This window comes from Elephas maximus, chromosome 3 (genome assembly GCF_024166365.1).
Source record: "Elephas maximus indicus isolate mEleMax1 chromosome 3, mEleMax1 primary haplotype, whole genome shotgun sequence".
In the NCBI taxonomy this organism is placed as follows: domain Eukaryota; kingdom Metazoa; phylum Chordata; class Mammalia; order Proboscidea; family Elephantidae; genus Elephas; species Elephas maximus.
In genome coordinates this window covers 162,769,402-162,780,968 of record NC_064821.1, presented here as the reverse complement: position 1 = coordinate 162,780,968, position 11,567 = coordinate 162,769,402, and positions in this window count along the sequence as shown.

Below are 11,567 nucleotides of genomic sequence, written 5' to 3'. Positions count from 1 at the left end.
TGATGTTGTTGTTTTTAGGTGCTGTCGAGTCACTTCTGACTCATAGTGATCATGTGTACAACAGAATGAAACACTGCCTGGTCCTATACCAGCCACCCTCACAATTGTTGCTATGTTTGAACCCATCGTTGCAGCCACTATGTCAATCCATCTTGTCGAGGGCCTTCTTCTTTTTCGCTGACCCTCTACAAAGCATGATGGTCCCTCCTAATAACATGTCCAAAGTATGTGAGACAAAGTCTCACCGTCCTCGCTTCCAAGGAGCACTCTGGCTGTACTTCTTCCAAGACAGATTTGTTTGCTCTTCTGGCAGTCCATGGTATATTTAGTGTTCTTTGCCAACACCATAATTCAAGGGCATCAATTTTTCTTTGGTCCTCCTTATCCACTGTCCAGCTTTTGCATGCATATGAGGTGATTAAAAATACCATTGCTTGGGTCAGGTGTACCTTAGTTCTCAAAGTGACATCTTTGGTTTTTAACACTTTAAAGAGGTCTTTTGCAGCAGACATGCCCAAAACAATATGTAGTCTGATTTCTTGACTGCTGCTTCATGGGGGTTGATTGTGGATCCAAGTAAAATTAAATCCTTGACAGCTTCAGTCTTTTCTCCATTTATCATGACATTGCTTATTGGTCCAGTTGTGAGGATTTTTGTTTTCTTTATGTCGAAATGTAATCCGTATGAAGGCTATAGTCTTTGATCTTCATCAGTAAGTGCTTCAAGTCTTCTTCGCTTTCAGCAAGCAAGGTTGTGTCGTCTGTATATCACAGGTTGTTAATGAGTCTTCCACCAATCCTGATGCCACATTCTTCATATAGTCCAGCTTCTCAGATTATTTGCTCAGCATAGACACTACATGTCTGTGTTTCCCCAACTCATGAATTGCATTACCCTCAATAAATCTCTGTGCTTTTACTTTAACAGAGTGAGCGTTCTTACTCTTTGACAGAGCGGGATGAAAGCTGAAAATAAAAATTTGAGGATCATCCACCACACATCTGTCAGTTTTTTGTACTGTGGTGGCTTGTGTGTTGCTGTGATGTTGGACCCTATCTTGGTTATCTAGTGCTGCTATAACAGAAATACCACAAGTGGATGGCTTCAAGAGTGAGAAATTTATTCTCTCACAGTCTAGTAGGCTGGAAGTCCAAATTCAGGGTGCTTGCTCCAGGGGAAGGCTTTCTCTCTGTTGGCTCTAGGGGAGGGTCCTTGTGGTGCATCAGTCTTCCCTTGATCTGGGAGCATCTCAGTGCAGAAACCTCAGGTCCAAAGGACATGCTCTGCACCCAGCACTGCTTTCTTGGTGGTATGAGGTCCCCATGTCTCTCTGCTTGCTTCTGTCTTTTATATCTCAAAACAGATTGGTTTAAGATAACCTAATCTCGAAAATTGAGTCTTGCCTCTTCAACATTATTGCCCCTAATTCCATCTCATTAACATCATAAAAATAGGATTTACAACACGTAGGAAAATCACATCAGATGACAAAATGGTGGACAATCACACAATACTGGGAATCATGACCTAGCTAAATTGACAGATATTTTTAGGGGACGCAATTCAATCCATGACAGAAGCTATGCCACCGGTATTTCACATACCAGTGGGTCACCCATGGTGGACAGGTTTCAGTGGAGCTTCCAGACTAAGGCAGACTAGCAAGAAAAAAATTGGCCAGTGAAAACCTGAAGGATAGGAGACTTGCTAGTGAACCGCTAAAGCTGAGGCACTTGGCATGATAAAATGGCTGACGTGACGTCTGATTCGAAACTCCATTTTGTTACAAGTTCCTGCTTCTACATTCTTGAGAATGTAACCTTGGCTTCTTCCCATTCATATGCTTATAGCCTTGGGCCTCTGGCTGGGTGGGACCAGAAGACCCTCATCCCTGGCCCCTATCAATCACCTTGTTTAACCAGCCCGGCTCTTGCCCCAAACCACTATTAAGTAAATAGGAGTAGGGGTCAAGAATGTGATTGTAGGAGGATGAGTTTACTCAAGGTGTTCCAGGAAGAACATAGTTGAAAATAGAGCTGACTTACCCATCTTGTGACCATGTGGCCATCACACACTCACCTTTCCTGTCTTTATTATAAAAACACACCTCTCCTTCCATGCTGTAGAGCACTTGGTAGATTCCTCTCTGCCCTGTGTTTCCCCAATTTGTGAATTGTATTACCCTCAAAAATCTCTTCGTTTTTACTTTAACAGAGTGAGGGTTCTTACTCTTTGACAGAGAGAGAGAGAGAGATGAGAGCTGGAAATAAAAATTTGAGGATCATCAGATTTTTAAATTTGTTTGTAACTACCAGAAATGTGTGTGATCCTTATGTCAAAGGGACCCTCTTCCTTTGGTGTAAATTACATCTTCCCCATGTATGTTTGAGGCATTTTTACTGTTTTTGTTAATGATAGCATTCTGGACAAAAATTTCCTTGGGAGACAATTAGTATCCAAAGCAGAGTGAAAGCCGAAGGAAAAGCCTTAATCATTTGGTGAATTCAGAAGCTATCGATGCTCTGTGAATGAACTGAAGGACAATGGGTTGCTTTCAAACTGTAAAAAGGTACTTAGAGATCCTCTTCAAGGAACTTCCTGACAGTATAACTATAGAGGGCCAAAGTTAAGAGAACCTCCTCCCTTTTTAAAAAAAAATTTTTGTTGTTTTGTTTGTTTGCTTTATCACAGTTTGGGTCCTAATGTAAATTAGAGCAGAGTCCTGTGGGCCTCTTCTTCCCACACCTGACAGAGGGCTGACTGACCCTGCACTTGTGGCTACATCCATATGAGAACCTTTAAAGAAAGCTGGTTACCCTTCATGCTGCCATTTCAGTGGACCACCAGTCCAATGACATTTATATGTAGTAAGGATTGCCTGACCTTCCCTATAATGGCTAGTAGATAGGTGGTCTGATTATTCATTTTTCTTGACTGAGCAGATGCACATCTGGAGTGACCCAGAAGCTGATTTCCTTAATACTAACTGCTGCCTTTGGGAGCTTTGTTATTAGTTGTGTTCCAATTGACTTTAACTCATTGCAACCTCATGTATAAAACCGAAAAACAAAACAGAACAAAAAAAATGAACCCATTGTCATCAAGTTGATTCTGACTCATATGACCCGATAGGACAGAGTAGAACTGCCCCATACGGTTTCCAAGGATCTCCTGGTGGGTTTGAACTGCTGAGCTTTTGGTTAGCAGCTGTAGCTCTTAACCACCATGCAACCAGGTTTTCCAATCTTATGTATATGAGAACAAAATATTGCCCGTGCCTATATACTTTTTTTATATACCATCTCACAGTTGTTGGTATGTTTGAGCCCATTGTTGCAACTATCGTGTCAATACATCTTACGGAGGGTTTCGCTCGTTTTGCTGATGACCCTTCACTTTACCAAACATGATTTCTAGTGATTGATTTTTCCTGATGTCATGTCCAAACTAAACAAGACAAGGTCTTGCCATACTCCATTCTAAGGAGCATTCTGGCTGTACGTTCTCCAAAATGGATTTGTTTGTTTTTCTGGCAGTTCATGGTATATTCAGTATTCTTTGCCTTTTCTAAAAAGGCCATTGCCTCAATTGGGGGCTTCCATAGTGTCATCGTTGCCTACTTTGCTTTCCTACAAATATGTAGAGAGTTACTGCAGATGGTAGTGGGGGGAAGGACCACTTGATACTGGAATGCTTGGCCCTAATGAATCTAGGGCAGCTAAACCCAGCCTAAGCATGCTGCTCTAACAAGAGCTCAGAGTATCCTGCTCTTTCAAATTTATTTGTAAGTTTTTCTCCAGATAAGCCCTCTTTTCATGTTTATACTATGTAGTGCTAGGGGTAAGTGTTTTTGTGCCCCTTTTGCATGACTTTGACCAACACATACCTCCAATGACTGCAAAAAAGGTAAGGGTTTAATGATAAGGAAAGAAAAATGGAAAAAAACAAAAAAGCGATTTCTATCCTGAGAGCCCCAGGGGACAGAAAATATTGTAATCTACCTCTAACCCAAAGACAGCCCTAGTATCCCACAATTTAGCTTAGTCACCTGGATCCAAACTGCCCCTACCACTCAATTCTCCTTCTTTGAAGATTGGCCCACACTGGTTTTATTTCTCATCTTCTCATGCTCAATGGTCCTTTGTAACATTTAAAATAGTAACCTGTGGTTTGGGGAGGCCATTAGCCAATTTAATTCCCTTAACAGCATCTACCTGCTGAGCTATTGTGCTCCAAGTCTCCAAGTTGCTCTGACCTGATTTGAATCAGTAGCTATTTGGACAAGGACTTCTGTTGTGTCCCAACTGTTCAAACATTAAACATCTATTCTTGGTCAAATGGAGCGGGGGAGGGAAGTAAAGTTGTTCATATCTTTCCTGTTATAGTTGCCTTGACATTCACTTATCATGCCTAATACAAAGACAATAATAGCTAAGGGGAAACTGCATGGTTTAAAATTAGGAACCGTGTGCATCAGGGTTGTATCTTTTCATCACACTTATTCACACTGTATGCTGAGCAAACAAGCCGAGAAGCTGGACTATATGAAGAAGAACAGGGCATCAGGATTAGAGAAGAATCATTAACAACCTGCAATATACAGAGGACACAACTTGGCTTGCTGAAAGTGAAGAGGGCTTGAAGCACTTACTGATGAAGATCAAAGACTACAGACTTTATTATGGATTACACCTCAACATAAAGAAAACAAAAATCCTCACAACTGGATCAATAAGCAGTTGGACAAAATGAAGATGTCAAGGATTTAATTTTACTTGGATCCAAAATCAATGCCCATGGAAACAGCAGTCAAGACATCAAAAGACGTATTGCATTGGGCAAATCTGCTGCAAAAGACCTCTTTAAAGTGTTCAAAAGCAGAGATGTCACCTTGAGGACTAAGGTGTGCCTGGCTCAAGCCATGGTATTTTCAATTGCCTCATAAGGACAATGAATAAGGAAGACTAAAGAAAAATGGATGCCCTTAAATTACGGTGTTGGTGAAAAATATTGAATGTACCATAGACTGCCAAAAGAATGAACAAATCTGTCTTGGAAGAAGTACAGCAAGAATGATTCTTAGAAGCAAGGATGGCAAGACTGCGTCTCATGTACTTTGGACATGTTAGTAGAAAGGACCAGTCCCTGGAGAAGAACATCATGCTTGGTAGAGGGTCAGTGAAAAAAAGGAAGACCCTCAGCAATATGGACTGACACAGTGACTGCAACAATGGGCTCAAGCATAACAGTGATTATGAGGCTGGCACAGGACTGGGGCAGTGTTTCATTCTGTTGTACATAGGGTTGGTATGAGTTGGAACCAACTCCATAGCATCTAACAACAAGAAGAATTTTTATTAGTTCTTTCATATTACCAGGCACTGTATTAACTGCTTTTTATGGACTGTCTTATTTGTCACAATAACCAACTGAGGCAAGTACTGTTCATGTAGGGACTCTCAATACAGCTTTTGCCCAGAGTGTGCCCAGGCCTGATTCTAAAAGTAGGTAAGTGGACTCTCAGGCTCATAAATGAGTGAAACAGGGAGAAGATTAAATGGAGCCAAACATTTACCTGACACATGTATATTTTTATCCAGATTGTCTACCTGTGTTTACTCCTTATTCATTACATTAAAAGACAATGGCAATACTCTAATTTACACCAGGGTAAATTCTTACAAGGGCTTATTTATTGAACTGATAAGTCCTCTCTGATCATTCATTATTAATTTCTAGTTTTTTCCACTATTTTGTCTCTTTCTTATCCATGTTCAGGAAATAGCTGGCAGAATATATTTGCATATAGCTATGCTAATTAAAACTGTAGCTCTCATAGATACAAAGACACAAATAGATTGGAAGTAAAGGATGGAAAAAAGATACGTCATGCAAACAACAATCACAGAAAATTGGAATGATTATATTAATATCAGACAAAATGGACTTTAAAACAAAAATGTCACTAGACATAAAGAGTGACATTTTATAATGATGAGGGTCAATCCATCAAGAAGATATAACAATTATAAACATACTTGCACTTAATAACAGAGATCTAAAATACATGAACCAAAAACTGACAGAAATGAAGAGATAGACACTTCAACAATAATATTTGGAGACTTCAATACTCCCACTTTCAATAATGGATCGAACAACTAGACAAAAGATCAACAAAGAAATAAAAGACTTGAACAACAGTATAAACCGACTATACCTAACAGACATTGGTAGAACACTCCACTGAACAACGACAGAAGAATATACATATGTGCATATAGAACATTCTTCAAGATAAGCTATATGCTAAGTCATAAAACCTCAATAAATTTAGGAAGATAGAAAAATAAAAGTATGTTCTCTGACCACAATGGAATGAAACTAAATATCGTAACAGGGAAAAATTTGGGGAGCTCAAAAATATGTGAAAATTAAACAACACATTCCTAAATAATGATGAGTCAAAGAAGAAATTAAAAGAGAAATCAGAAAATACTTTGAGATGAATGAAAACAAAGACACAACAGCAAAGTTACAGCATGGAGTTAAAGTAGTGCTTAGAGGGAAATTTATAGTTGTATAGCTATAAATACCTGTCATGGATTGAATTGTGTCCCCCCAAAATATGTGTTGACTTGGCTAAGCCATGATTCCCAGTATTGTGTGGTTGTCCTCCATTTTGCGGTTAATGAGGCAAGATTAGGCTATCTTAAAGAGGATTAGAGTGGGATGTAACACCCTTACTCAGGTCACAGCCCTGATCTGATGTAAGAGGAGTTTCCCTCAGATGTGGCCTGCATCACCTTTTATCTTACAAGAGATAAAAGGAGAAAGAAGTGAGCAGAGAGAGAGGGACCTCATACCACCAAGAAAGAAGCACTGGGAGCAGAGTGCATTTTTCGGACCCAGGGTCCCTGTGCTGAGAAGCTTTAAGACCAGGGGAAGATCCATGACAGGGACCTTCCCCCAGAACCGACAGAGACAGAAAGCCTTTTCCAGGAGCTAGCACCCTGAATTTGGACTTCTAGCCTCCTAAACTGTGAGAGAATAAATTTCTGTTTGTTAAACCCATCCACTTGTGGTGTTCTCTTATGGCAGCCCTAGACAACTAAGACAATACCTATGTTAAGAAAGAAGAATATCTGAAAAAATAACCTAAATTTCACCTGGTGGCACAACCGTTAAATGCTTTGCTGCTAACTGAAAGGTTGGTAGTTTGAACTCACCCAGCATCTCCACAGGAGAAAGACCTGGTGATCTGCTCCTGTAAGGATTACAGCCAAGAATGCTCTATGTGAAAGTTCTACTCTGTTACACGGGATCACTGTGAGTCAAAATCAACTCGACAGGACCCAGCAACAACAACTACCTTAAGACACTAGATAAAGAAGAGAAATCTAAGACTAATGCAACAAGAAGGAAGGAAATAATAAACCTTAAAATGGAAATTTATGAAATAGAGAATAGAAAAACTAAAAAGAAAATCAATGACACCAAAGCCGGTTCTTTGAAAAGATCAACAAAATTGACAAAACTTTAGCTAGTTTGACCAAGAAAAAAGGAGAAAAGACTCAAATTACTAGAATAAGAAATGAAAGAGGGGACATTACTACTGATCTTACAAAAATGAAAAGGATTATAAAGGAATGCTGTGAACAATTGTAAGCCAACAAATTAGATAACTTAGATGAAACGGACAAATTTCTAGAAAGACACAAACTACCTAAACTGACTCAAGAGGAAATAGACAATCTGAATAGAACTATAACAAGTGAAGAGATCAAACGAGCAATCAAAACACAAACCACAAAGAAAAGCCCATGCCTAGATAGCTTCACTGCTGAACTCTATCAAACATTCGAAGAATCAGCACTAATTCATCACAAACTTCCAAAAAAACAGAAGGGAAACAATTCCCAACTCATTTTATGAGGTCACTTTACCCTGATACAGAAGCCAAACAAAGCTGTCACAAGCCAAATAACCCAATTAGAAATGGGAAAAAGATATGAATACACATTTCTCCAAAGAAGATACACAAATGTCCCCAAGCACATGAAAAGATGCTTGACATCATTAATAATCATCAGAGAAATGCAAATCAAATCCACAGCGGGATACCACTTCACACCCACTAGAATGGCTAAAATCCAAAAGTCAGACAAGTGTTGATGGGGATGTGGAGAAAATGGAACCCTGATACACTGCTAGTAGAAATGTAAAATTATCCAGCCACTTTGGAAAACAGTCTAGCAGTTCCTCAAATGATTAAGTATAGTTACCATATGGCCTAGCAATTCCACTTCTAGGTATATACTCAAGAGAAATGAAAACAAATGTCAACACAGAAACTTGTACATGAATATTTATAGCAGTGTTACTCATTATAGCCAAAAGGTGGAAACAACCCAAATGTTCATCAATGGGTAAATGCATAAATAAAATGTGGTGTATCTATACATGGAATATTATTCAGCCATAAAGAGGAATGAAGTTCTGATATGTATACAACACAGATGAACCTTGACAACATTATATTAAGTGGAAAGGCCACTCACAAAGACCACATACTATATGATTCCATTCATATGGAAGTCTATAATAGGGAAATCTATAGGGACAGAAAGTAGAATAATGATTATTTAGGGATGTTGGGGAAGGTGGGAATAAGGAATGATAGCTAAAGAATATGGGGCTTATTTTTGAGGTGATAAAAATGTTCTAAAATTTACTGTGGTGATGGTTGCACGTGTGTGTCTGTGAACATACTAAAAACCATTGAGTTGTACACTTTGAAAGAGTAAATTGTGTGGTATATGAGTTATATCTTAATGTTGTTGTTAGGTGCTGTTAAGTCAGTTTTGACTCATAGTGACCCCATGTGTCAGAGTAGAACTGCCTGTCATGGATTGAATCGTTTCCTCCCAAAATATCTGTCAACTTGGCTAGGTCACGATTCCCAGTATTGTATGATTGTCTACCATTTTGTCTTCTGATGTGATTTCCCTAGTGTTGTAAATCCTACCACTATGATGTAACGAGATGGATTAGTGGCAGTTACAAGATCTTCAAGATTAGGTAGTGTCTTAAGCGAGCAGAGAGATACGGGGACTTCATACCACCAAGAAGGCAATGCCAGGAACAGAGTGCATCCTTTGGACCTGAGGTTCCTGTGCTGAGAAGCTCCTTGACCAGAGCAAGATTGATGACAAGGACCTTCCTCCAGAGCCTACAGAGAGAGAAAGCCTGTCCCCCACCCCCCACCCCTGCTCCCAGCTGGAGCCCTGAATTTGGACTTCTAGCCTACTAGACTGTGAGAAAATAAATTTGTCTTTGTTAAAGCCATCCACTTGTGGTATTTCTGTTATAGCAGCACTAGATGATCAAGACACTGCCCAATAGGGGTTTCTAGGCTGTAATCTTTATGGGAGCAGATTGCCAGGTCCTTCTCCTGTGGAGCTGCTGGGTTGGTTCGAACGGCCAACCTTTCGATTAGTAGCTGAGTACTTAACCATTGCACCACCAGGGCTCCTTCTAGCTTAACAAACCTGTTCAAAAATGTAGGCCTCAAAGGTTTTCAAAAGTTCAGAAACAGTAGACTATACAATGTAATAAAATATTTTAAAAAGTCAGTGGGGGATTAGATGGGTTAATTAACAAAGAGTATTGGGGAACCACTTGATAAAACAACAGCTAACTCCTTTATAAAAAAAAAAAAATTTTTTTTTTAACTCCTTTACTTTGCAGAATATACCAAAAAATTAATTTTAGATGGTAAGTTGAAAAAAGTCAAATTCCATCTTTTTCTCACCAAACTGTAAGGATCAATCAAGTAAATTTGATTCTGTTCCACTTCTGATACCAGCTGCCCATGCAACACTTCTTCCCCTGACCACCCGGAACTAGGCCACATCTCACTAGTTAAAGGACATAATTCTCCAGGTTGCCAAATCTGCCCAAGACTGTGGATACCAGCTGCAGGCTTGGGAGTTCCCCCAACACCCTTACTTCTGACCTGCTGGCCACAAATTTGGTGGTTCCCCCTACCCACTCAGGATATCAGCCATTAGTTCAGGGGTTTCAGGCCCCCTCGCTTCTGACCTGCTGGCTCCCACTACTCCCTTGGGTTCAATAATTTGCTAGAACAACTCACAGAACTCACAAAATGTGCTATACTTAGATTAGTTTTATTACGGCAAAAAGGATACAAATGAAGAGATGCATAGGGTGAGGCCTGGAAGGGTTTCCAACATGGAGCTGCCATGTCCCAAAAAGAGATGTACTGTCCTCCCATTTCCATCAGTGTCTTTCACTGGCCAGGTGCCCACGGAGCTTCTGTGTACAGAGCCTTTACTGGGGCTTCATTAAGCAGTCATGATTGATTGAATCAGCCCTTTTTTCCCCCTAATATCCTATGGTGGTCTTTCTGGCCTGACCAACTCCCACTTCATTAGCATAAACTGTCAGGTGCTCTAAGGCCTCTAGATAAAAAAGGCACATCAATTACTCAATAAATTCTAAAGGTTTAGAGTTATCTCTCAGGAACCAAGGGCAAAGACCAAATTACTTGGGATAAAGTTAAATTCTTTACCCCACAGATAAATTAAATATTTAAATGTTAAAGAAGAAACATAAAAAAAAAAAAAAAACCCTGTTGCCATTGAGTCTATTCCAACTCCTAGTGACCCTATAGAACAGAGTAGAACTGCCCCACAGTGTTTCCAAGGAGCGCCTGGTGGATTTGAATTGCCGACCTTTTGGTTAGCAGCCACAGCTGTTAAACCACTATGCCACCAGGGATGTAGAAGTATTAAGACACAAAGATAAAATTTTTATATAATCTAGGGGTACATAAGGCATGTCTAAACATAAGTAAATATTTAAGTTCTAAACAAGAAGCCAAAAAATGGGAAAAAATGATAAGTTTGACTACACAAAAATAGTGTGGTTAGTCATGGCAGAGTGGATGGGACCACATGTGACCCATTCTTCAGTATCAGTAGACTCATGGAGGATTTTATAATAGTTCAATCTGTTCTTTCCAGGTGTACTTGGGGCCAACCAAATAACAAGGAACGTATAAACTAATCTCAGGAGACATTTTGGATCTTTTGGTAAAGACTTCAAGAGATAACAAACATCTTCTGTAATCTTGGAGATAGGCCCTCAGGAACTACTGGGAACACAAGATGATGTCCTTTGAGTGAATTAGAAGACGGCTTGCAATTTCACCGCCAGCCCCTTTGTGAGTCAGGCACAGGCTGCAGTAGAAACTGCCTGGAAGCTTCCTCCAGGGAAGCTTTAGAGATAGCTGAAGATCTTCATGAGCAACAATGGTGAAAGCTACAAATTAAGCTTCACATTTCAAGACAAATAACTAATAGCCAATATTTATATAATGTTTGGAAGCTGAAATAGCACTTTCATACTTGCCCATACCCGTTCAGAGATAAGATGTGTTGTAATGATAGATTTGAATTTGAATTCTGGTTCAGCCTGTTAGCTGTGTGATCCTGGGTGAATTACTTCACCCCTCAGAACCTGTTTTCTCCCTGTAAGATAG